This window comes from Topomyia yanbarensis, chromosome 2, assembly GCF_030247195.1.
Source record: "Topomyia yanbarensis strain Yona2022 chromosome 2, ASM3024719v1, whole genome shotgun sequence".
NCBI classification, from domain to species: domain Eukaryota; kingdom Metazoa; phylum Arthropoda; class Insecta; order Diptera; family Culicidae; genus Topomyia; species Topomyia yanbarensis.
Genome location: NC_080671.1, coordinates 238,187,177 through 238,213,656, shown reverse-complemented (window position 1 = coordinate 238,213,656; position 26,480 = coordinate 238,187,177). Strand labels below are relative to the sequence as shown.

The window sequence follows — 26,480 nt, the reverse complement described above, 5'->3', positions numbered from 1 at the left end:
CGTCCATGAAGTGAGGTTGTGTGTCGGCCATTATATCGAGTTCCGTTTTTATGAACGCCACACACAACCCTTTAATTAGTTAGCCACCCGGGTGCAGAGTGCTAGCCAATAGAGCACTGGATCAGTGAGGTGACGTCACTAAAAGTTTGGGAGAGTTTTGATGGAAAAAGCACACAGTATGGTCAATGAGCACAGTAGGGAGAGAACACGCACACAGACATAGAAGATAGGCCTAGAATTTAAAATTGGAACAATAAAAACAAACATGCAATAGTAATGAGAATCTTTCCGTTTTGTACCGTAAATAAATGTTGTTTAGTCATAACAGTTTTTGCAACCGGCCGAGACGGTTGTGCCTCCAGGTGGAAGGTTTTGTTCTCGAGAGAGTGACGGAGTGCGAGACGCTGTATGCGTTTTTGTGGGAGAGAGAGAGAGAGAGAGAGAGACCAGTTTGTTAAGTGTGAGTCGACAGTTGATACGTCGGAGGCGTGGTCAACGGCATCCTCGGTGTTTTGACAGCAAACCGCGGGTAGACGAATTTGCCTACCGCGGTGGCAGAAATCGACAGTGATCGTGCCTGTACACACAGAAAAAATATATTGTATTGGTATCGTCGGGCAATTCTAATCGACGAGAGGGGAAGCGTCACAGGTAGACCCATTTGCTCTATTCGTCTACCGCAGAAGTGGTACGACGAATAAGGAAAATAAGTGGCACCGAAAAGTGCCGCATCGACAGTGGGATTTTCGCAGCAAGCCACAGGTAGCCACATTTGTTTACCGCGGCGGTGGAAACGGAGAGAACGCGCTTGTGGTGGTGATACCGACGAGCAGCTTAACCGGAGAGAGTTTTGAAGTGTTGCAGGTAGGCCTATTTCTCTACTGAAGAAGCAACGCGACGAAGAAGGACAGCAAGTGTCACATTGTCAAACAACGGGCACCGAGTTTACAACGTAACACATGAGGTGTGTTCTACAGGTATAACAGGTATATTTTTCATTCCTTTTTGTGATAGTTTTTCTTGCTAGGTAAAATGGATGAAGAGATGGGAGAACGAGTAACAGACCCTCCCCCTAAGCCTTATGCTGAAAATGTAAATCCGACTAGAATTAAAATTTACCCAGAGTCTTCAACGGGACCATGGATTGTATTTATTAGGCGTAAAGTAAAGGCGCTAAATATTATTCAAATTTCTAAAGATTTGACTTCGCGATTCTCGGATGTAAAAGAGATCGTCAAAGTCAATAAAGATAAAATACGCATTGTCGTTGGTAGTCTCAAACAAGCCAATGCAATTGCTTCTTGCGAGCTTTTTACGCGTGAGTATAGAGCGTATATTCCTTCAAAGGAAATTGAAATTGATGGGGTCATCACAGAATCGAGTTTGACTGTTGATGACATAATTAAGCATGGGGTTGGTCGTTTCAAAGACACCATACTTAAAGACGTAAAAATACTTGAATGCAAGCAATTGCATTCAGTATCACACGAAGGAGATAAAAAAGTTTATCGACTGTCTGACTCATTTCGAGTGACTTTCGCTGGGTCTGCGCTGCCCAACTATGTCATTATCGATAAGATTCGTCTCCCTGTTCGCCTTTTTATCCCTCGTGTAATGAATTGCCTTAATTGCAAACAGCTTGGCCACACAGCCACTTACTGTTCCAATAAGGCACGGTGTGGCAAATGTGGGGGTTCTCATCAAGAGGATACATGCAATGAAAATTCAGAAAAATGTTTAATGTGCGGAGAAAACTCACATGAGCTCCCTGCATGCCCCATTTATAAATTGCGATTAAACGATCCTTGAAGGAGAGGTCTAAGCGCTCCTATGCAGAAATGTTGAAAAATGCTACCCCTAAACCCATTTTCTTAGAAAACACTTACACATCTCTATTTTCGGAACAGTCTGACTCTGACGGAGCGTGCGAAGGTACATCATTTGTTTTACCCGGAAATTCCAGAAAAAGAAAACAGTCTTCTTTTCCCAAGCTGCCAAGAAAGGGCCTTAAAATTTCTCCACCAATAGATAAACTGCGCCCAAAACCGAAAAATTCCGATTCAAAACCGAAATCAATTCCGCCCGGTTTTGGGAACGTACAATCCAAACAGAACACCATTACTGGAAATAATAAAATTTCGACTTCCTCTGAGCCTCAGCCGGGGGTAGGATTATTGAAATTTTCTGAAATTGTTGATTGGATTTTTAAAGCATTCAATATTTCTGAACCACTAAAGAGTATACTTTCAGCTTTCCTCCCAACAATTAGAACATTTTTAGAGCAGCTGATTGCTCAATGGCCCATCCTTGCAGCGATTGTATCTTTCAATGGGTAATTCACCTCCTCCAATGAAAGATTCCATCACTGTTTTACAGTGGAATTGCAGAAGTATCATACCTAAAATTGATTCCTTAAAAATTTTACTGCATAATTTAAAATGCGATGCTTTTGCTCTATGTGAAACATGGCTTACCTCAAACATTAATTTCAACTTAAATGATTTCAACATTATTCGCCTAGACCGAGACACCCCGTATGGAGGAGTGCTTCTAGGAATTAAAAAGTGCTATTCTTTCTATAAAATTAACATCCCCTTGTATACGGGCATTGAGGCTGTAGCTGTCCAAACGAACATTAAAGGCAAAGACATGTCTATCGCTTCTATATATATACCTCCCAAAGTTCAAATTGGACAACATCAAATTTTTGAGGTAGTGGAATCCATGGCTGCTCCGCGTCTGATACTGGGAGACTTCAACTCGCACGGAGTATTGTGGGGTTCCCTCTACAATGATAATCGATCCTCTTTGATATACAATGTGTGTGACGAATTTAATATGACAGTTTTAAATACTGGCGAAACAACACGCATCCCCAGACCTCCTGCACGTCCAAGTGCATTAGATCCGTCTCTGTGCTCGACATCACTTCGGTTAGATTGCACGTGGAAGGTTGTACCTGATCCTCACGGTAGCGATCATTTGCCAATCGTTGTTTCAATTAACAGCGAATTAGGCCTTACGAATTCAATCAATGTTCCTTATGACTTAACACGAAATATTGATTGGAAAACATACGAAACATTAATTTCCACTTCTCTTGCTTCTACAGAAGAGCTACCCCCTACCGAAGAATATGAATTCTTAGCGGGTTTAATTATTGAAGCAGCAGAACAAGCCCAAACGAAATGCAATCCTGGAATGACAATAAATAGACGCCCCCCTAATCCTTGGTGGGACAAAGAGTGCTCTGATGCATATGAAGCTAAACAAGTTGCCTACAAAGAAATTATGAAACAGAAAGGGGGTATACGTGAGAACTTTGAAAATTATTTCATTTTGCAAAACAAATTTGACAGTATACGTCGTGCCAAAAAGTCTAGTTATTGGAGACGCTTCGTTGATGGCTTGTCAAGAGAAACATCAATGAGTACTCTTTGGAACACAGCCAGAAGAATGAGGAATCGAAACGTGACTAATGAAAGCGAAGATTTTTCGAATCGTTGGATATTTAATTTCGCCAAGAAAATTTGTCCCGATTCTGCTCCTGCGCAGAAAATCACTCGCGATGCTCCCACAAGTAACGATTTCATAGATTCGCCTTTGACAATGATGGAATTCTCAATTGCACTCCTCTCATGCAACAATAATGCTCCGGGACTAGACAGAATTGAATTCAACTTGGTGAAGAATCTGCCTGACCTAGCAAAAAGACGCTTGTTGAATTTATTCAATAAGCTTCTTGAGCAGAACATTGTGCCGCACGACTGGAGACAAGTGAGAGTTATCGCTATTCCAAAACCGGGAAAGCCAGCCTCCGATCATAACTCGTATCGACCGATTGCAATGCTATCCTGTATCAGGAAATTGTTGGAAAAAATTATCCTACGACGTCTCGACAATTGGGTTGAGGCGAACGGCTTGCTATCAGATACCCAGTTTGGTTTTCGGAGGGGAAAGGGAACGAATGATTGTCTGGCGCTACTTTCGTCAGAAATCCAACTCGCTTACGCAAAAAAAGAACAAATGGCGTCTGTGTTCTTAGACATAAAAGGAGCATTCGACTCAGTCTCCATTGATGTTCTCTCGGAGAAGCTACATCAATGTGGTCTTTCACCGATATTAAATAATTATTTATACAATTTATTGTCAGAAAAGCACATGCATTTTTCATATGGCGATTTGGCGACACTCAGAATAAGTTACATGGGCCTCCCACAAGGCTCTTGTCTAAGCCCCCTTCTCTATAATTTTTACGTGAATGACATTGATAATTGTATTGTCAGCCCATGCACTTTAAGACAACTTGCAGATGATGGGGTGGTTTCTGCCACAGGACCGAAAGCTATAAATTTACAACAACCATTGCAAGATAGCTTGGATAATTTATCAATTTGGTCTTTAAAGCTGGGCATCGATTTCTCTACGGAGAAAACAGAGTTGGTCGTTTTCTCAAGGAAGCGTGATCCAGCTCAGCTTCAGCTTCAGTTGGTTGGTAGAACGATAGCCCAAGTCCTGACTTTTAAATACCTTGGAATTTGGTTCGATTCTAAAGGCACATGGGGAGGCCACATTAGGTATCTAATAACGAAATGCCAACAAATGATAAATTTTCTGCGAACAATAACTGGATCATGGTGGGGTTCTCATCCAAGTGACATGATAAGATTGTATCAAACAACAATACTTTCAGTAATGGAATATGGGTGCATCTGTTTCCGTTCAGCTGCGAACACTCACATTATTAAACTGGAACGGATACAGTATCGCTGTTTACGAATTGCCTTAGGTTGCATGCAGTCGACCCATACAATGAGTCTTGAAGTACTAGCGGGAGTTCTTCCTTTAAAAGACCGATTCTGGGATCTCTCTTCTCGTTTACTTATTCGATGTGAGGTTATGAACCCACTGGTAATTGAAAATTTTGAAAGACTTGTCGAGCTTCAACCCCAAACCAGATTCATGACAGTGTATTTCAATCACATGTCACAAGAAATAACGCCTGCTAGGTATGTTCACACAAACGTCAATATACTAGATATTCCTGAATCCACTTTATTCTTCGACACGTCCATGCAAGCAGAGATTCGTGGAATTCCGGATCATCTACGCTCGCGGGAGATCCCTAAAATATTCACAAGTAAATATCAACACATAGACTGCCTTAAAATGTTTTACACTGATGGGTCACGAATCAGTGAGGCCACTGGTTTCGGTATTTTCAACAATAATTTTTCAATTTCTCTCAAACTTGCAGAACCCGCCATTACTTTATCCTCACTGATAGTCTCAGCACAATTGCAGCTCTACGCTCAAAGAGGATTGATAATCACGATCCATTCTTTTTGGGGAAGATACGAGAATCTCTGAGTAACCTGACAAGAAAATGTTATAAATTTACCCTAGTGTGGCTCCCCGCCCATTGCTCTATTGCGGGCAATGAGAAAGCTGATAATTTAGCCAAGATTGGTGCACTAGATGGTGAAATATATGAAAGACCCATCGCTTACAATGAATTTTATAGCGCTTCTCGACAGAGGACACTTGCTAGTTGGCAAACATCTTGGGACAATGGAGATATGGGACGATGGCTACACTCAATTATCCCTAAAGTATCAACGAAGGCATGGTTCAAAGGATTGGATGTAAGTCGGGACTTCATCCGTGTGATGTCTAGGCTCATGTCCAATCATTATACTTTAGATGCGCATCTCCGTCGTATTGGGCTCGCTGAGGGTAATCATTGTGCTTGTGGAGAAGGTTACCACGACATTGAGCATGTTGTTTGGTCCTGCACTGAATATCGTGAAGCCAGATCACAATTAGTAGATTCTTTACAAGTCCGAGGAAGACCAATCCATGTTCCTGTTAGAGACATCCTGGCGTATCGCGATCCTCTATACATGGAACTTATCTATCATTTTCTAAAAACAGCGTCTGTCAAAATTTAATTAAATTCATCTCCTCATACTCTCATCCAAGGCTAATCATTCACCAATTAAAGTGTCCTAGTATATTTAGTTTTTAAATTTAGACAAAAACAGAAAAAAAGTAAATAAATGCACCCGAAAATACTAGATCATTATGAAATACAACAATGTAAGGAAAAAAGCAAACAATTAAGTGATTTCAGTGTTAGTTTTAGACAAAGTACTAGTATAGTTAAAATTAGTCTTAAGGATTTTTGTAACGTGCTATGTAAAAAAGAAACTGGCGTAAAAAGCTTTTGCAAATGCCGTGTCAAATAAACGTATGAAAAAAAAAAATGTTGTTTAGTGTAAATGTAGCGAATGTTTTGTAGATTCATGTAGTACTCCCTTATGGTTTTAGTCTCGTTCTAGTATGGTTACGTCACTTCGTTCGGTGTAGTTTTCGTTTCGTTTCACTGTCTTCCGCTTGGCGGAATTTGATGAGTGGTGAAAGCTTCGCTTTCAACGTGTTGTGCCACCTGTTGATGAGTGGCTGCAGTTCCAGTGATGATAAGTTAGGTATGGGGAGTTTCTTACCGCGAATTATCTGAGGGTGATGAGGTTTTTAATGATTGCTGCTAGTTGATAATAGGGTCGTCTACCCAACTTTTGGAGGCTGATTTTTGATAAGCCTGTCTGGTTCGATCCTGATTAATTTCTTTTAGGTGAATCTTCTTCAGGGGCTCGCCCTAAGAAGAGTCTCATCCGGGCAAACAAATCTTGGTGTGCAGTCTTCCTACGGGAAGTGGCGCATAAGCTGCACGCTTGCTAGGGATCGACCAGGGCTGGCTACAAATTGGCGCCCAACTGCAGGATTTTTTCGGAATTCTTGAAGTATATTTGGAGAATATTGTTGAAGTTATGATTGTTTTCGTCATTTATTTTCGTTCTTATGTACATTTTTAGTCTAGGTTCATTTTTGTAATTTATGTAGTATTTAGGGTAATGTAACATATTTTGGAGACCGTTTATTTTGGAGAAATATCATCAGGCATATTTTTTTGGAGAAATTTATTGAGGATACAGAAATATTTTGGGGATTCTAAGGAATATTCTTGTGATGTTATCTTTGTGTGGGAACATTTATTAGAGATAAGGGTTTATATTTACCATTTTTGTACATTTTCTATACTATTTATTAAATTTTACATATTCAAAAAAACCGAAATGGCTTCTAAGTTTCCGAGAGCCGACCACTTAACCAATGAGGAAGTGGATTACGAGCTCATAATCCGTGGTAAGGTTGAGGAAACAAAAAATGATTCGGAAGCCAAATACCGACTGTTACGAAACCTTTTTTACGAAGATGTGAGGGAAAATCGGAATTATCCGTCGCGGTTTACTATCGAACAAGAGTTCGATCGCGTGTCAAGTATAATCGATGTTTTGAGAGGGAAGTTGGAGAAAGGTCCAGATGAAAGGTGCATTTCCCGATTAAAACATTACGCGCTTAGGGTCGCCCGAAACATAGCTGAGGATCCTGGATCCGAAGCCATGCGTAAAGAACTGATAAGGGAAATTCGAAGTGTGTTGAACAGATTTAGTGGGAAGAAGGGTTCCGAAGATTCTCACTCAGGAGAAGTTGTCGACAATCAGCAAAAGTTATTGGAGTCAGGGAATGATGATAGGAAAGACAAGGAGTATCGAGACGACGGACAAGAACGCGAAGACAGGTCGGCTGATGAGAATTCAAAGCGATCCCTTGGAGCAATTCCCAAAACGGCAAGTGAGGAACAACTACGGAGGGAAAACCAACTTAACGACGAGAACAGAATGCTGAGAATGCAAGTGGCTGAGCTGAGGCGAGAATTGGCAGATTTTAGACTGGCAACCCAGATACCGGATCCGATGAGGTTCGTCAACCCTTCCAATCGAGGGCTTCAAGTTCCCGAGCTGATGAGTAGGGTGGAGTTCGACAGAGAAGCGCAACCGACACCGTACAACCGAGTCAACCGTCCAGAAACCGAACGCAGGCTGAGAGAAGAGGTACCACAACGACGATATAGCGGCATTCCACAGATGAGACAGGATGAGTCCGATAGAGGATGGGCGATTCGAAGGGAATCAGTCGAACGACGGATGGAGACAGTAAGCGACCGTTCGTACTACGATACACGAGACGGTCAGGAGCAAGCGCGACGGTTGAGCAGAATGTGTGGCATGGAGACTAGAATAGCTGAACGGGAGGATCCAGCTGATAGGCGGTGGAGCGACAGACGGAGTTTTTCTCAGTGGGATAGTCGAGGTAATCCCACCGGTGGCCTGCATCGAAGGCAGAGTGCAGTAATCTTGCAGAGTAGCGAGGACGAAGATGGGTATGACGCTGAGGAGTTTCGTCCAAGACGTCGTGTGAATCGACGAATCGCGGATCGTGAGATTCAGGACGCGGACCGGCGTATGGAGAAATGGCATCTAACTTTTAGTGGCAACCCCCGCCATCGATCGTTAGAAGATTTTCTCCATAAGATTCGTAGGCTAGCGCGAATGGACCGGATCGCAGATGACATCCTGTTGCAGCGAGTGCATACCATATTGCGAGGAGATGCCTACGATTGGTACTTGTGCTACGCTGACGAGTTCCTAGATTGGCAGGACTTCGAGGAGAAAATCCGCTATATGTACGGCAACCCGAACAAGGACCAGGGAAATCGTCAAAAAATTTACGAGCGGAAACAACTTAGGAACGAGCCGTTCTTGACGTTTAAAACGGAGATAGAGAGGTTGAACAAGCTTCTATCATCACCACTTGATCAGGAAAGGGTGTTTGAAGTCATTTGGGACAACATGCGTCCACACTACCGTTCCAAACTGGCGTGCAGAACTGTACGAGATTTGCGCAAGCTCGAATACTATGCGTACCGTATCGATGCGAACGATCCGGCACTCAGACAGTGTCGAGAAGGACCGACACGCAACACGACGGGTCTACACAACATCGAGGCTGAAGAGTCGACGGGATCCTATTCCGAAGCAGACGAGGTGAACGCGTTAGGAAAGAGGTTCGATGGTGATCGGCGGGCAAAGGAGCAGTCCAAATCAGTAACGCGTGCTCAACAACCCAGTGCCACGCCGGCAGTCGAACAGCCAAATGGTCCCCTTTGCTGGAATTGCCACCGGGAACATATTTGGCGAAACTGCAGACACGAAAAGCAGTTGTTCTGCTACATCTGCGGAACACCCGGTAAGACGACGGTGACCTGCGAGAACCACCCACGGATTGACCGGGACAGGATAGGTAATCGATCGGGAAACTAGGTCAGGAATGCGCAGTTGGGAACAACAGCATTCCGCCGACAAACGATGTTCCCAGTTCTAGTCCGTTTGAGGACCCGTTTCTGAAGGTGTGTGAAGTAAGGGTCCACACCGAGAGCAGCCCTCACGTAACCGTGAAGATTTTTGACACCGATTACGACGCTCTACTCGACTCTGGAGCAAGCGTCAGTGTCACGAGCATGACTGATATTGCCAAAAGATATGGACTGACGATGCAGCGTAGCCCGCTGAAGATTGCCACGGCCGACAAAACCGTACATGAATGTCTCGGATTCGTACAGCTACCGATGGTATTCAAGGGAATGACCAGAGTGATTCCGACGCTAGTGGTACCGCAGATTTGTAGAGAGCTGATCGTGGGATACAACTTCTGGAAATCGTTCGGAATTGAGCCGATGGTTGAGGGAGAGCACGGATTTGAACGAGTGGCCACTGTTGAGACAACTCCAACGGGAAATGAAAAGGTGGATACGATCCAATTCACCTTGCTGCCGATCGAGACGCTACCCGCGTTGAAGAATGTTGACCCTGATGCGACGTTGGATATTCCGGCTCTAGAGCTACCGGAACCTTCAAAAACGACTCCGGAGACGGTAGAAACGGAACATGATCTGACACTCGTCGAACGAAAGAAGCTGATTGAAGCAATTAAGAAATTTTCATGCACAACAGCAAATAAGTTGGGTAGGACCTCGTTGTTGCAACACGAGATTCGGTTGACCGAAGAAGCAAAACCGAGAAGACAACCATGGTATCGGTGTTCACCAGCAGTACAAGCGGAAATGGAAGCTGAGATTGAACGATACAAGCAGATGGATGCTATCGAAGAGTGTTCGAGCGAGTGGGCCAGCGCTTTAGTACCAGTTCGGAAAGCGAATGGTAAACTACGAGTCTGTCTGGACTCTCGCAAGATAAACGCCTGGACTAAGAAAGACTCGTACCCGATGAGGAACATGGGAGAGATCTTTCATCGTTTAGGGAGGGCGAAGTATTATTCGGTAGTGGATTTGAAGGATGCCTATTTCCAGATTCCTCTAAAGGAAGAATCAAGGGACTATACGGCATTCCGCACACCGCAAGGCTTGTTTCGGTTCAAAGTTTGTCCGTTTGGTTTAACAAACGCACCGTTCACGATGTGCCGGCTTATGGACCGTGTAATCGGATTCGATCTCGAACCAAACGTTTTCGTCTACCTGGACGATATCGTGATAGCGACGAATTCGTTCAGTGAGCACGTGAGACTACTGAAAATAGTAGCAGAACGTTTGGCAAAGGAAAATCTGACGATATCGCTTGATAAGAGTCGATTTTGCAGGAAGCAGGTGACATATCTCGGGTACCTGCTAACGGAGAGAGGAGTATCCATTGACAATGCACGGATTTCGCCAATCCTCGACTATGCTCGTCCGAAGAACGTGAAGGATATTTGGCGACTTCTCGGTTTGGCAGGGTTTTACCAGCGCTTCATACGTGACTACAGTCGCATCGTAGCTCCGATATCCGACCTGCTAAAAAAATCGAAAGCAAAGTTTGTGTGGACGGAAGCAGCAGAGATAGCGTTTGGAGAGCTAAAAGCAGCATTGGTGTCGGCGCCGATCCTAGGGAATCCAAACTTCGAGAAGCCGTTTACGATCGAGTCTGATGCATCGGACAATGCGGTTGGTGCTGCACTGATACAGCACGTTGATGATCAGCCGAGAGTGATCGCCTACTTCAGCAGGAAGCTGAGTAGCACGCAACGGAAGTACGCCAGCGTGGAGAAAGAATGCTTGGGTGTTTTGCTAGCGATTGAGCATTTTCGTCACTATGTGAAGGGTTCCCGGTTCAAGGTGGTAACCGACGCGCGTAGTTTGCTGTGGTTGTTCACGATTGGGGTGGAATCGGGTAACTCGAAGTTGTTAAGGTGGGCACTGAAGATTCAGTCATACGACATCGAGTTAGAATACCGGAAGGGTAAAAACAATATGCTGGCAGATTGCTTGTCGAGGTCGGTGGAGACAATATTTGCCCTAACCACCGATGTCGAGCATCAGGAATTAGCGGCGAAGATCCAGAAAGACCCAGCGAGTTTCCCGGATTTCAGGGTGATAGATGGACTGATCTTGAAGTACGTCAAAGGGTACAAAAAAGTGGAAGATGCACGATTCCAGTGGAAGAGATACCCGTCGAAGGTAGAGCGGAAGGAAATCGTCCACGAAATTCACGATCGAGCTCATCTCGGTCCGGAGAAGACACTAGCAGCGGTGAAGGAGCGCTATTTCTGGCCACGAATGAGCAGCGAAGTGAAAAGGCAATGTCAGGCGTGCCTTGCATGCCAAACTAGTAAAGCAACAAACCAGAATACGACCGCGCCGATGGCAGAGCAGAAGAAGTTGGCTCAGTATCCCTGGCAGTTCTTGGCTATGGACTATGTCGGTCCACTTCCAGCTTCCGGCAAAGGCCGAAGTACATGTCTCCTCATCGTAACTGATCTCTTCAGCAAGTTTGTGCTGGTGCAGCCTTTTAGGCAAGCGACCGCGGAAACGTTGGTACAATTTGTGGAAAACATCATCTTCCTGCTGTTCGGTGTTCCGGAAGTGATCCTGTCGGACAATGGGACACAGTTTACTTCAGCGATGTTCCAAAGTCTGCTAGCGAAGTATAACGTGACGCACTGGAGAACTCCGAACTACCATCCTCAGGTAAACGATACGGAACGAGTCAACCGTGTAATCACGACAGCAATACGAGCCTCAATTCGGAAAGACCACAAAGAATGGGCCAATAACCTACAACAGATAGCCAATGCCGTGCGCAACTCAGTTCACGATGCCACTCGCTACACTCCGTACTTCGTTATGTTCGGCCGGAATATGGTTTCTGACGGTAGGGAATATCGCTATCTGAGGGATTCGCCAACGACCAACGACGGTCAGCTGAAGAACGAGGAAAGGGAGAAAATGCTCGAAGAGGTTCGGGAGCAGGGCCGTCGAGAGCCGCGCCGGGTCCCAGGGTTTGAAGTACTGACGGGCCCTACCATATATGACTTCTTATTTCAATATCGATTAGAGAAATTACACGGATGCAACCGTTTCAATTAAACTATTTTTTTCGAAAATTGTTTATTTGACACGATTCAATGCGTTAGCTTAACAGAGTCGTCAGTATTTTAAAATGTAATAGATGGAAAAAATAAAAATTAATAAAGGAATATTTGTGGCTGGCCATCAGAATGGCTTACATCCGACTTGCCATTGCAATTAGAATCCTTTTTTGCGGCGTTGCCATACAGTCCATATCGCCATCGTTCATGCTCCCTTGACGCACGTTAATGCTACCATCGTTAATGCTGCCCAGAATCAGAGCTCAGAAAAATTGATATCCCTGCGCGAGGTTCAAAGAGAAAAATTCAATTCATTCCCGCCGCGATGAATCGAATGTTTGGTTTGTTTCCCTCGTCCTTTGCTTTTTCGGTACAACGCATTCATGTTCGCATATGTTTGGTTTCAGGAGCAAACTGAATCTTGTTTCTATGCTAGCTCTGAGAGGGATTATCAAGCAAAAGTGCACCAGATATAGATTACGCAGCTCAGTTATGCTCGAAAATGTAAAAGAACTTCTGCCTTCAATCTGTCCACATAATAACAAATAAATGCTTTAGTTGGTGAATGAATTTATATTTCTCCTGCACTCAACCATTCGATTCTTCATAACATTTCAGTTAGTTTGGAAGTGAATGAATGAGGGAAGCGTTGAAACTGAATATTGTTTCAGCAAATTTATCAGAAATAAGCAACTAAATGTGAAGTTTCGCACCACTGATGCTGCCTTGTTTCTTGTTGTTGGTACATGCTGTTGATTTTGAGGTACTGGATTCAGCTATTGCAGTTGTCACTATGAACGAGTTTTCTTTATCGGTTTCTGAACATGGTAAAATCGGGTTTGGAATCAGTTGTTACACTTGCGCTAACATTCAGAGAAAAAACATTACGAAGGCGATGACTGGGATCCAACAGCGAAGTCTGCTGTTAAAAAGACTGAGACAGAGAGTTGTGAGAGAAAGAGTTTCAACTTTTGGTGAATACTAATGGGTAGAGTAAGTATCCAGTTAAATTCCCATATTTTTCTTCATCAGATGTGTACACTGGAACCTCCATTTACGAACCAAGCCAAGGATTCGTAAATTGAATTAGTTCGTAAAAAAGTGTTCGTTTTTTTGGGAAGATCGTAAAAAAGTTCGCTTTACATTCTTACTAAAATTCATTGGTTGAGCGACATTATCGATAACCCTAACAATATTGGTATTTCCGAAACTGGCTGGACAAGTACATGATGAAAATGGATATTTGGTACCCTTTTGAAATCCAGGATGGAGACTTCCGATTGAACAATAATCTCGATAACCCTAAAAATTTGGGAATTTTTGAAACGGGCTTGACGAGTAGATGATAGAAATGGTAGCTTGGTGCTATTTCGAACAATTTCTGTAAAAACTATGAGGGTATTTTTAGGCGGGATTGACGAATAAATGAGTGATGCCCTTTTGGAGGCCAAGATAGTGCCTTCTAGTTGAGAAAATTTTCTATAATCACATCATCCGCATCACTATATCTATATCTATTATATGATTATTTTATTTCGAAAATGTCAATAATTTAGCTTATACAGATATCTTAACTGAAATTCGCCATCTTAGTTTTCAAAATGGCTTCATACATTTATTTTCGTCATCTTCTCGTCAATCCCATTCCGAGAATATCCAACTTTTATTAGTAACAGTTAGCTAAAAATATGTTAAATTGTATACAACTTCATACTGTACTGTGCGTATTCAACTTTGTTACGAACACTTTTAAAAACACTTGCGATAAATGAAACAAGAATGGTTCAATTGCACTGTTAAATGAATCTAATAGGGTTACGTTCACGTACTTCATAAAACCATTGGAACGACTGGAACGTAGTTGATTGTGGTATATTTGCAGTGCCAACAGAAACAATAAACTTCAACAATTAAATTAAAATAAATTAAATTCAGTTAAAAATGCGGGCCCCCAAAACAGACCCGGGCCCCAGGGTAGTTGCCCCCCCTCTCGTCGGGCCTGTTCGGGAGAACTTGAAAGCGGCGTACAGCAAACACTCGTCATACTATAATCTTCGTTCCAATTGTCCAACTTACTCTGTGGGTGAGAAGGTTCTGAAGAAAAACATGGAACAATCGGACAAAGGCAAGGGATTTTCTGCAAAGCTGGCCTCCAAGTATGTGCCAGCTGTAGTGAAAAGGGTAGTAGGAACTCACTGCTATGACCTTGAGGACTTGAAGGGGAAGAGACTGGGAATTTTCAACTGCAAGTTTCTCAAGAAACTTACCCATTCAAGTTTCGCTTTATAGACACCGATCATTCGTTGATCGGATAGAAGTCAAGCTATGTACCTCTCAATATTTACTGATTGAGACAACGCACCATGATGCTTTTGCTCTGGTTGCAGAAAATACTGTACCGCAGCTCGTAAAGTTAGCACTGTCCTTCAGACAGTGCACCCCCACAACAACGTTTATTTACTGGGGGCAACCTTGTTGCTAAGATCTTCATTCTAGCTCAAGAAGAACTTTGCGAACGTGTTGGATTATGGTCATTTTAGATCTCCTTGAGTTACAGCACTCTTGGGTATAAAACATTTGTTACTGAACGAACAAGTTCCCCTCGACCTGAAGACAGAGTGAGTCCTTGATTTCATCAGGACGATGACCTATAAAACCAAGAACTCGGAGCCACTAGTGCGTTGATGAGGAGTACCGCGAAAATTCCGCGAGAAGCAACAAAGCGTGAGTTTAAGACGGGGGAATCTTAAACGTTGATCGTAAAATAAGACTCAGAAGTCCTACAGACGATGTTGAGCAAACCCGAGTTAATCGAGCTGTCAGTAACAAATTGCTTTAGCTGAATAGCGTTGCAATTTAAAGAAATCGGCAGTGTTCCTGGAAATTTAACCATGTTTGAAAAAAACACAGGTTGTATTGCATCGGGATACACATACCTTGTTAACAACCTATACAAGACTTGTGGGTGGAAGAAGAAAGGGGATTGTGCCTTTGCACGACCACCCAATGTATAAAATTTTTGTAAATACTATTTTTCGGATATAAGTAATGTTAGTTTGTAGTTCACAATGTTTCCTTATATCTATGTTAGTACTTAAAATTATTGTATATTTCTTTATATTCATGTTATTTGTTAATTGTTATTTATTTTCTTTGTTATTTATTTAAGTGTTTAGTAGTTTTTAGTTTAATTGTGATAAATATCACAATTAAATAGCAAAATTTTGATGATTTAGTGGGGTTATGATTTAACGTGGGAAATTATGTTAGGATTTTCGGTCTTATATCGTCTTTCCTTCGGGGTTGATTGACATCTTGGGTTCCGCCGTCCGATTGTTCCTAAAAAGAAAAAGGAAACATTAGAATTTGTTCACACACTTACCTTGAATTGGAAGTCAACTTTCCTTCTCGGCATCCGTTATAGCTGTCTTCAATTAGGCCGTTTGAGGCAATTCCGGGTCAGCATGGCAGCAGTCCGTCCAGCGCCAGTCCCGTTAAATAGTTCCGGCCCCGTGCCGTGGTCCACATTCACGTCCAGTCCAGCTGCATGCGACATCCTTCGATTCTGAAATTCGTCAAACGTTTGTTAGCAGGTCTGGCAAACATTTACAAAAATCATTTAAACTCACCAGCATCAATTTGTCGTCCGCTTCAAGAGTCCAAATCCGTCCGTCCAGAACAGTCCAGTGCCGCGCGGAAACATCCCAGCCTCCATCTAAGTAGATTTGTTTTGGTTTTTGGTGGGTCCGTTTCAGCCTGAAAAAAAACAGTAAAAACAACCAAAATTAGTTCACTCACCTTCCATTACGTAATCCGTCTTTCGGAAACGCTTTTTCGGTACATTTTTAAGCCATTTAATGTGAATATTTGATAAATTACCTGTATAGTTTCCAATGTACACAACACACAACACATCACTTCGAATATTTTTTAGTTTGACGTTTCTCTTCGTTGCAGGTTGGTAGTTCAGTGTATGCGTGAGTTTATGAGAGCTTTAATAGGGTTGGGAACTTTTTCATTTTCGTTGCATTTCGGTTTTGTCGAAAGTTTTTTTCGACATAGGAAATGCAACATAAGATGGATTTATGGGATATGTGGTCATTTAGGGTATGTGTTCGTATTGTCGGAATACATCCGGCGTTAATACATAACCAAAATGATTGTTTTGGGAGATATTTTCGGGGGATATTTTTGGGTGATATTTTCGGGGGATTTCGGGGGATATTTTCAGGGGATTTTCGGGGGAATTTCGGGGGATATTTTCAGGAGAATTATGTGCAGATTTCTCACTAGCTGAATTATTTCGGCGTTCGAGTCACTGCAAAGGAAATTATGAAGTTCAGTTCTGCGTTTTGTCTAGTAGAAAGTGTTTATTCAGGGAAGAGCTCTGAGGTGCTTTCAAAAGACAAAACTGTGCAGTAAATTGAGTGAAGGGATATATTTCCAACGTAAGGAATGGAGTAGTTCTGGAACTCAATAAGCCTGTTTCTTGTAGTATTCATGAAGTGATATTAGGAATTATGTTGCATTGAGAGTCGTAAGAAACTCAATGTTTGTTGTAGTGTTGGGGTTTCGGCTTGATCTAAAATTTCAATATTTTTGTATCAAGGCCAGTACCGGAGCGCAGCAGGGAAAATGTCAAACCCATCAGTATTTCTGTATTCAAGGCGAACCTAGGATTAGTTGTACATAACATTTTGTAAATATTAGTTGTAGTTTTTTTCTATTGTTAGTCTTAGTCATTTCGTAAAATTGTCCCTTACGAAAATTTGGTATTAATCCTAATACCAAATTTTCGTAAAACAAGCCTGGTGTTATGTAGCGGTCATGTCATATTCAGCAATATTTTTCAAATTTAGTAGAACCAGTCTGATTTGTTTGCGCCAAGAGTTAGACAACCTACCGTTGATCGACTCTTGCGCAACACCCTAGCAAGTACTCCTCTCCGCGAGGGGAAGAAATTAAATTGCCTGTTGAGATTCTCCTGAAGACGAAAACCATGACGATCCTTCGCTTGGAATGCATGATGGAAAGGGACAGATAGAGCCAAAGGTTAGCTGACAGAATAAAACAGCTAGTAGGGTCGTTGATTTCCGAACTTGTCCGAAGAAATTTGCGGGAAAATACGCGCTTCCTGTAAGTTCGTACGAAATTACCTTCCCTAATCTGAGGATTAACGCTGCTAGTCCATTTCGTCCCAGTCCGCCAAACGTTTTGGAAGCTCGCGTGATTTGTCCGGTTTAGTTTGTCCAAAGTAATTAATGTGACATGATAGTACTGTGAATTTTGTCTAATTCTTTGCTCTCCCGCCCTAATAGCTCAAGTATAGTCTAAAAGGGAGTAAAAAGTACGTTTGTAGGAAAGTGTGTGCAGAAAGTTGCTAGAAAAGGTAAATGTGTCAGATCCATAACAGTTTTTGCAACCGACCGAGACGGTTGTGCCTCCAGGTGGAAGGTTTTGTTCTCGAGAGAGTGACGGAGTGCGAGACGCTGTATGCGTTATTGTGGGAGAGAGAGAGACGAGTTTGTTAAGTGTGAATCAGTCAGGAATCAGTAGCGTCTGGCTCAAATGGTTAAGTGTGAGTCGTCAGTTGATACGTCGGAGGCGTGGTCAACGGCATCCTCGACAAGTGGTGTTTTGACAGCAAACCGCGGGTAGACGAATTTGCCTACCGCGGTGGCAGAAATCGACAGGGATCGTGCCTGTACACACAGAAAAAAATATAGTGTATTGGTGTCGTCGGGCAATTCTAATCGACGAGAGGGAAGCGTCACAGGTAGACCCATTTGCTCTATTTGTCTACCGCAGAAGTGGTACGACGAATAAGGAAAACAAGTGGCACCGAAAAGTGCCGCATCGACAGTGGGATTTTCGCAGCAAGCCACAGGTAGCCACATTTGTCTACCGAGGTGGTGGAAACGGAGAGAGCGCGCTTGTGGTGGTGATACCGACGAGCAGCTTAATCGGAGAGAGTTTTGAAGTGTTGCAGGTAGGACTATTTCTCTACTGAAGAAGCAACGCGACGAAGAAGGACAGCAAGTGTCACATTGTCAAACAACGGGCACCGAGTTTACAACGTAACACATGAGGTGTGTTCTACCGGTGTCTTCGTCACCTAATAGATAGTAGATAACAGGTATATTTTTCATTCCTTTTTGTGATAGTTTTTCTTACTAGGTAAAATGGATGAAGAGATGGGAGAACGAGTAACAGACCCTCCCCCTAAGCCTTATGCTGAAAATGTAAATCCGACTAGAATTAAAATTTACCCAGAGTCGTCAACGGGACCATGGATTGTATTTATTAGGCGTAAAGCAAAGGCGCTAAATATCATTCAAATTTCTAAAGATTTGACTTCGCGATTCTCGGATGTAAAAGAGATCATCAAAGTTAATAAAGATAAAATACGCATTGTCGTTGGTAGTCTCAAACAAGCCAATGCAATTGCTTCTTGCGAGCTTTTTACGCGTGAATATAGAGCGTATATTCCTTCAAAGGAAATTGAAATTGATGGGGTCATCACAGAATCGAGGTTGACTGTTGATGACTTAGTTAAGCATGGGGTTGGTCGTTTCAAAGACACCATACTTAAAGACGTAAAAATACTTGAATGCAAGCAATTGCATTCAGTATCACACGAAGGAGATAAAAAAGTTTATCGACTGTCTGACTCATTTCGAGTGACTTTCGCTGGGTCTGCGCTGCCCAACTATGTCATTATCGATAAGATTCGTCTCCCTGTTCGCCTTTTTATCCCTCGTGTAATGAATTGCCTTAATTGCAAACAGCTTGGCCACACAGCCACTTACTGTTCCAATAAGGCACGGTGTGGCAAATGTGGGGGTTCTCATCAAGAGGATACATGCAATGAAAATTCAGAAAAATGTTTAATGTGCGGAGAAAACTCACATGAGCTCCCTGCATGCCCCATTTATAAATTGCGATTAAACGATCCTTGAAGGAGAGGTCTAAGCGCTTCTATGCAGAAATGTTGAAAAATGCTACCCCTAAACCCATCTTCTTAGAAAACACTTACGCATCTCTATTTTCGGAACAGTCTGACTCTGACGGAGCGTGCGAAGGTACATCATTTGTTTTACCCGGAAATTCCAGAAAAAGAAAACAGTCTTCTTTTCCCAAGCTGCCAAGAAATGGCCTTAAAATTTCTCCACCAATAGATAAACTGCGCCCAAAACCGAAAAATTCCGATTCAAAACCGAAATCAATTCCGCCCGGTTTTGGGAACGTACAATCCAAACAGAACACCATTACTGGAAATAATAAAATTTCGACTTCCTCTGAGCCTCAGCCGGGGGTAGGATTATTGAAATTTTCTGAAATTGTTGATTGGATTTTTAAAGCATTCAATATTTCTGAACCACTAAAGAGTATACTTTCAGCTTTCCTCCCAACAATTAGAACATTTTTAGAGCAGCTGATTGCTCAATGGCCCATCCTTGCAGCGATTGTATCTTTCAATGGGTAATTCACCTCCTCCAATGAAAGATTCCATCACTGTTTTACAGTGGAATTGCAGAAGTATCATACCTAAAATTGATTCCTTAAAAATTTTACTGCATAATTTAAAATGCGATGCTTTTGCTCTATGTGAAACATGGCTTATCTCAAACATTAATTTCAACTTAAATGATTTCAACATTATTCGCCTAGACCGAGACACCCCGTATGGAGGAGTGCTTCTAGGAATTAAAAAGTGCTATTCTTTCTATAGAATTAACATCCCCTTGTTTGCGGGCATTGAGGCTGTAGCTGTCCAAACGAACATTAAAGGCAAAGACATGTCTATCGCTTCTATATATATACCTCCCAAAGTTCAAATTGGACAACGTCAAATTTTTGAGGTAGTGGAATCCATGGCTGCTCCGCGTCTGATACTGGGAGACTTCAACTCGCACGGAGTATTGTGGGGTTCCCTCTACAATGATAATCGATCCTCTTTGATATACAATGTTTGTGACGAATTTAATATGACAGTTTTAAATACTGGCGAAACAACACGCATCCCCAGACCTCCTGCACGTCCAAGTGCATTAGATCTATCTCTGTGCTCGACATCACTTCGGTTAGATTGCACGTGGAAGGTTGTACCTGATCCTCACGGTAGCGATCATTTGCCAATCGTTGTTTCAATTATCAGTGAATTAGGCCTTACGAATTCAATCAATGTTCCTTATGACTTAACACGAAATATTGATTGGAAAACATACGAAACATTAATTTCCACTTCTTTTGCTTCGACAGAAGAGCTACCCCCTACCGAAGAATATGAATTCCTAGCAGGCTTAATTATTGAAGCAGCAGAACAAGCCCAAACGAAATGCAATCCTGGAATGATAGTAAATAGACGCCCCCCTAATCCTTGGTGGGACAAAGAGTGCTCTGATGCATATGAAGCTAAACAAGTTGCCTACAAAGAAATTATGAAACAGAAAGGGGGTATACGTGAGAACTTTGAAAATTATTTCATTTTGCAAAACAAATTTGACAGTATACGTCGTGCCAAAAAGTCTAGTTATTGGAGACGCTTCGTTGATGGCTTGTCAAGAGAAACATCAATGAGTACTCTTTGGAACACAGCCAGAAGAATGAGGAATCGAAACGTGACTAGTGAAAGCGAAGATTTTTCGAATCGTTGGATATTTAATTTTGCCAAGAAAATTTGTCCCGATTCTGCTCCTGCGCAGAAAATCACTCGCGATGCTCCCACAAGTAACGATTTCATAGATTCGCCTTTGACAATGATGGAATTCTCAATTGCACTCCTCTCATGCAACAATAACGCTCCGGGACTAGACAGAATTAAATTCAACTTTTGAAGAATCTGCCTGACCTAGCAAAAAGACGCTTGTTGAATTTATTCAATAAGCTTCTTGAGCAGAACATTGTCCCGCACGACTGGAGACAAGTGAGAGTTATCGCAATTCCAAAACCGGGAAAACCAGCCTCCGATCATAACTCGTATCGACCGATTGCAATGCTATCCTGCATCAGGAAATTGTTGGAAAAAATTATCCTACGACGTCTCGACAATTGGGTTGAGGTGAACGGCTTGCTATCAGATACCCAGTTTGGTTTTCGGAGGGGAAAGGGAACGAATGATTGTCTGGCGCTACTTTCGTCAGAAATCCAACTCGCTTACGCAAAAAAAGAACAAATGGCGTCTGTGTTCTTAGACATAAAAGGAGCATTCGACTCAGTCTCCATTGATGTTCTCTCGGAGAAGCTACATCAATGTGGTCTTTCACCGATATTAAATAATTATTTATACAATTTATTGTCAGAAAAGCACATGCATTTTTCATATGGCGATTTGGCGACACTCAGAATAAGTTACATGGGCCTCCCACAAGGCTCTTGTCTAAGCCCCCTTCTCTATAATTTTTACGTGAATGACATTGATAATTGTATTGTCAGCCCATGCACTTTAAGACAACTTGCAGATGATGGCGTGGTTTCTGTTACAGGACCAAAAGCTATAAATTTACAACAACCATTGCAAGATAGCTTGGATAATTTATCAATTTGGGCTTTAAAGCTGGGCATCGATTTCTCTACGGAGAAAACAGAGTTGGTCGTTTTCTCAAGGAAGCGTGATCCAGCTCAGCTTCAGCTTCAGTTGGATGGTAGAACGATAGCCCAAGTCATGACCTTTAAATATCTCGGAATTTGGTTCGATTCTAAAGGTACATGGGGAGGCCACATTAGGTATCTGATAAAGAAGTGCCAACAAAGGATAAATTTTCTGCGAACAATAACTGGATCATGGTGGGGTTCTCATCCAAGTGACATGATAAGATTGTATCAAACAACAATACTTTCAGTAATGGAATATGGGTGCATCTGTTTCCGTTCAGCTGCGAACACTCACATTATTAAACTGGAACGGATACAGTATCGTTGTTTACGAATCGCCTTAGGTTGCATGCAGTCGACCCATACGATGAGTCTTGAAGTACTAGCGGGAGTTCTTCCTTTAAAAGACCGATTCTGGGATCTCTCCTCTCGTTTACTTATTCGATGTGAGGTTATGAACCCACTGGTAATTGAAAATTTTGAAAGACTTGTCGAGCTTCAACCCCAAACCAGATTCATGACAGTGTATTTCAATCACATGTCACAAGAAATAACGCCTGCTAGGTATGTTCCCACATACGTCAATATACTAGATACTCCTGAATCCACTTTATTCTTCGACACGTCCATGCAAGCAGAGATTCGTGGAATTCCGGATCATCTACGCTCGCGGGAGATCCCTAAAATATTCACAAGTAAATATCAACACATAGACTGCCTTAAAATGTTTTACACTGATGGGTCACGAATCAGTGAGGCCACTGGTTTCGGTATTTTCAACAATAATTTTTCAATTTCTCTCAAACTTGCAGAACCCGCCTCTGTTTATATAGCGGAACTAGCAGCAGTTCACTATAGTTTGCAAATAATTAATACTTTACACCCGAACCATTACTTTATCCTCACTGATAGTCTCAGCACAATTGCAGCTCTACGCTCAAAGAGGATTGATAATCAAGATCCATTCTTTTTGGGGAAGATACGAGAATCTCTAAGTAACCTAACAAGAAAATGTTATAAATTTACCCTAGTGTGGCTCCCCGCCCATTGCTCTATTGCGGGAAATGAGAAAGCTGATAATTTAGCCAAGATTGGTGCACTAGATGGTGAAATATATGAAAGACCCATCGCTTACAATGAATTTTATAGCGCTTCTCGACAGAGGACACTTGCTAGTTGGCAAACATCTTGGGACAATGGAGATATGGGACGATGGCTACACTCAATTATCCCTAAAGTATCAACGAAAGCATGGTTCAAAGGATTGGATGTAAGTCGGGACTTCATCCGTGTGATGTCAAGACTCATGCCCAATCATTATACTTTAGATGCGCATCTCCGTCGTATTGGGCTCGCTGAGGGTAATCATTGTGCTTGTGGAGAGGGTTACCATGACATTGAGCATGTTGTTTGGTCCTGCACTGAATATCGTGAAGCCAGATCACAATTAGTAGATTCTTTACAAGTCCGAGGAAGACCAATCCATGTTCCTGTTAGAGACATCCTGGCGTATCGCGATCCTCTATACATGGAACTTATCTATCATTTTCTAAAAACAGCATCTGTCAAAATTTAATTAAATTCATCTTCTCATACTCTCATCCAAGGCTAATCATTCACCAATTAAAGTGTCCTAGAATATTTAGTTTTTAAATTTAGACAATAACAGAAAAAAAGTAAATAAATACACCCGAAAATACTAGATCATTATGAAATACAACAATGTAAGGAAAAAAGCAAACAATAAAGTGATTTCAGTGTTAGTTTTAGACAAAGTACTAGTATAGTTAAAATTAGTCTTAAGGATTTTTGTAACGTGCTATGTAAAAAAAAAGAAACTGGCGTAAAAAGCTTTTGCAAATGCCGTGTCAAATAAACGTATGAAAAAAAAAGGTAAATGTGCTCAACGTTATGTGCCATTGACCCCAACGCATGTGCTAACGACCCCGTTTGTCGTAGGCAGACGGCATTCTATTTTCTATTCCGCACAGCTCGCCGACGAACGAGAGAAGAGGCAAAACGAAGGAAAGCAGCACGTGCGCAAGGACGAATTTGAATCCGGCACCGTTACGCCGCCGGAAGGAAGGACGGTCCATCAATAAACCGTCTCCTTCAATCGCCGGGAAAACCATCGCAGCTTTTCCGGCCGAATAAAGCAAACATCAGCAGCAACTAACAACCGCTGGTCAGAAACCGGCGCGGCCGATCGATGTAATCGCCCGTCATCGAAACAGCCACCGCATCGCAGAACGATCGACAGCAGCAGCAGAAACCAACAGCAGCAGATTGGGTGAGTCGTATCGTTCTTGCTAGATAAGTGTGAAGGGTGGCGTCCAGGGAGGACGCCACAGTGATTTGAGACACCAGAGCGCAAAACGCTCGAGAAGTCGTCCACGGACGGCTAGAATTAGGGACGCGTCCATGAAGTGAGGTTGTGTGTCGGCCATTATATCGAGTTCCGTTTTTATGAACGCCACACACAACCCTTTAATTAGTTAGCCACCCGGGTGCAGAGTGCTAGCCAATAGAGCACTGGATCAGTGAGGTGACGTCACTAAAAGTTTGGGAGAGTTTTGATGGAAAAAGCACACAGTATGGTCAATGAGCACAGTAGGGAGAGAACACGCACACAGACATAGAAGATAGGCCTAGAATTTAAAATTGGAACAATAAAAACAAACATGCAATAGTAATGAGAATCTTTCCGTTTTGTACCGTAAATAAATGTTGTTTAGTGTAAATGTAGCGAATGTTTTGTAGATTCATGTAGTACTCCCTTATGGTTTTAGTCTCGTTCTAGTATGGTTACGTCACTTCGTTCGGTGTAGTTTTCGTTTCGTTTCACTGTCTTCCGCTTGGCGGAATTCGATGAGTGATGAAAGCTTCGCTTTCAACGTGTTGTGCCACCTGTTGATGAGTGGCTGCAGTTCCAGTGATGATAAGTTAGGTATGGGGAGTTTCTTACCGCGAATTATCTGAGGGTGATGAGGTTTTTAATGATTGCTGCTAGTTGATAATAGGATCGTCTACCCAACTTTTGGAGGCTGATTTTTGATAAGCCTGTCTGGTTCGATCCTGATTAATTTCTTTTAGGTGAATCTTCTTCAGGGACTCGCCCTAAGAAGAGTCTCATCCGGGCAAACAAATCTTGGCGTGCAGTCTTCCTACGGGAAGTGGCGCATAAGCTGCACGCTTGCTAGGGATCGACCAGGTACAACGCCATAAAAAATCCCACCTCAAACATAAGTCTTTATATCTTAGTATTAGTAAACAAAGTTAGCAATAGTAGGACTGATTTCGTGACATGTGAACATGCAATGCAAGCAATACAGTTAATCCTTAAAAAGAAATGCATTTAAAAAAATCGAAATTTATCAACTGCAACCCCTTTATGTTTTTTGCTGCTACCTAAGGATCTCGACAATATGGAAAAAATAATTACAATATGTTTTATGTCATTGTTTTTTGTTATGATTTTTCAAAATTCTCTTGGTCAAGTCTCCCCGCAGTGGGGAGACTTGACCAAAGAAATCGATCACAGAAAAACTTTTGTAACTTTTCAAAAATTAATTTAAAAATTCTGCAAAAATCATGAAGAAGCACAATAACTTTGCGCATTATATCTCAATGACTTTTGAGGGATTGAAGGCTTTTTTAGGAATTTAGGCAGTTTTAACTGAAAACCTGGTTAAGTCTCCCCATGTTCCCCTAATACATTGGTAACACGCAATGTTACTGTTACAGCTGTTATTGTGCGCAAATTATACTTGAGAGCCATTGCTTTGAAAAACTATAAAAAATTATCAATGAAACAATAAAAATCAGCAAAAATGAGAACGATTTTTTGTTCCGCTTCAAAATTAAATTTAGTTAAATTAAATTAATTAAATAAATGATTAAAAACGATTATATAATTCTAATTATTACTACCGTAGTAAAACAACCAGTATTTAAACCAATGTCGTATATACAGGTCTGGGGAAAATGGTACTTTGGTATTCGTAACATGAATCTTACATGAGTGGTGTGAGTGATCACAGTATAAATCGACTTGCTTTCGTCATAGCGGTCGTTCCGCTCTCATTGAATCGTGAGACCGCTATGACGTCGACCTGTTGTGCTGGATTGTTTACATATTTTTGGTTGCCAGCATTAGCAAACCTATATATACTCCATTGTATTTAAACTGGTATTGTCACGAATCACATTTCCACTGACAGCACGAAATCTGACGAAACACTAACGGCAACCGTACACTGGGGTACAAATGTACCCCACGCCAACTTTGACACCTGCTTCCACGAAAACTATAAGCAAACTGGCTATACCATCTTTTCCTACTCTTACTAGGAACTCTAAATTGAATTATGGTTAGGGTCCCAGGTCAGTAAATGCCGAATTCTCGTTTTAACACGGCCCCAAAGAAGGCGTGGGGTACATTTGCACCCCATTGCAACGTTCTAGGGTTAATTTCGATGCAATTAATGCACTGAATTACGTTGATTTTTAAAAATGCATCACAAGTAATCTACCCTAAGGATTCAATCGTTTTAGAGTTTTAT

The 26,480-nt window shown here is 42.1% G+C and overlaps 1 protein-coding gene and 1 long non-coding RNA gene across 16 annotated transcripts in view; one reads left to right on the top strand and one right to left on the bottom strand.

Annotated features, from left to right (window-relative positions):
* LOC131678358 (neuronal acetylcholine receptor subunit alpha-7) overlaps positions 1-26,480 on the top strand; it is a 1,795,942-nt gene that overhangs the window by 423,340 nt on the left and 1,346,122 nt on the right. The window lies entirely within an intron of this gene.
* LOC131678367 (uncharacterized) lies at positions 15,996-16,255 on the bottom strand. The gene is made up of 2 exons (XR_009303639.1): positions 16,204-16,255; positions 15,996-16,080 (listed from the first exon to the last, which is right to left on the bottom strand). It is a non-coding gene; the product is annotated as an uncharacterized LOC131678367 (long non-coding RNA).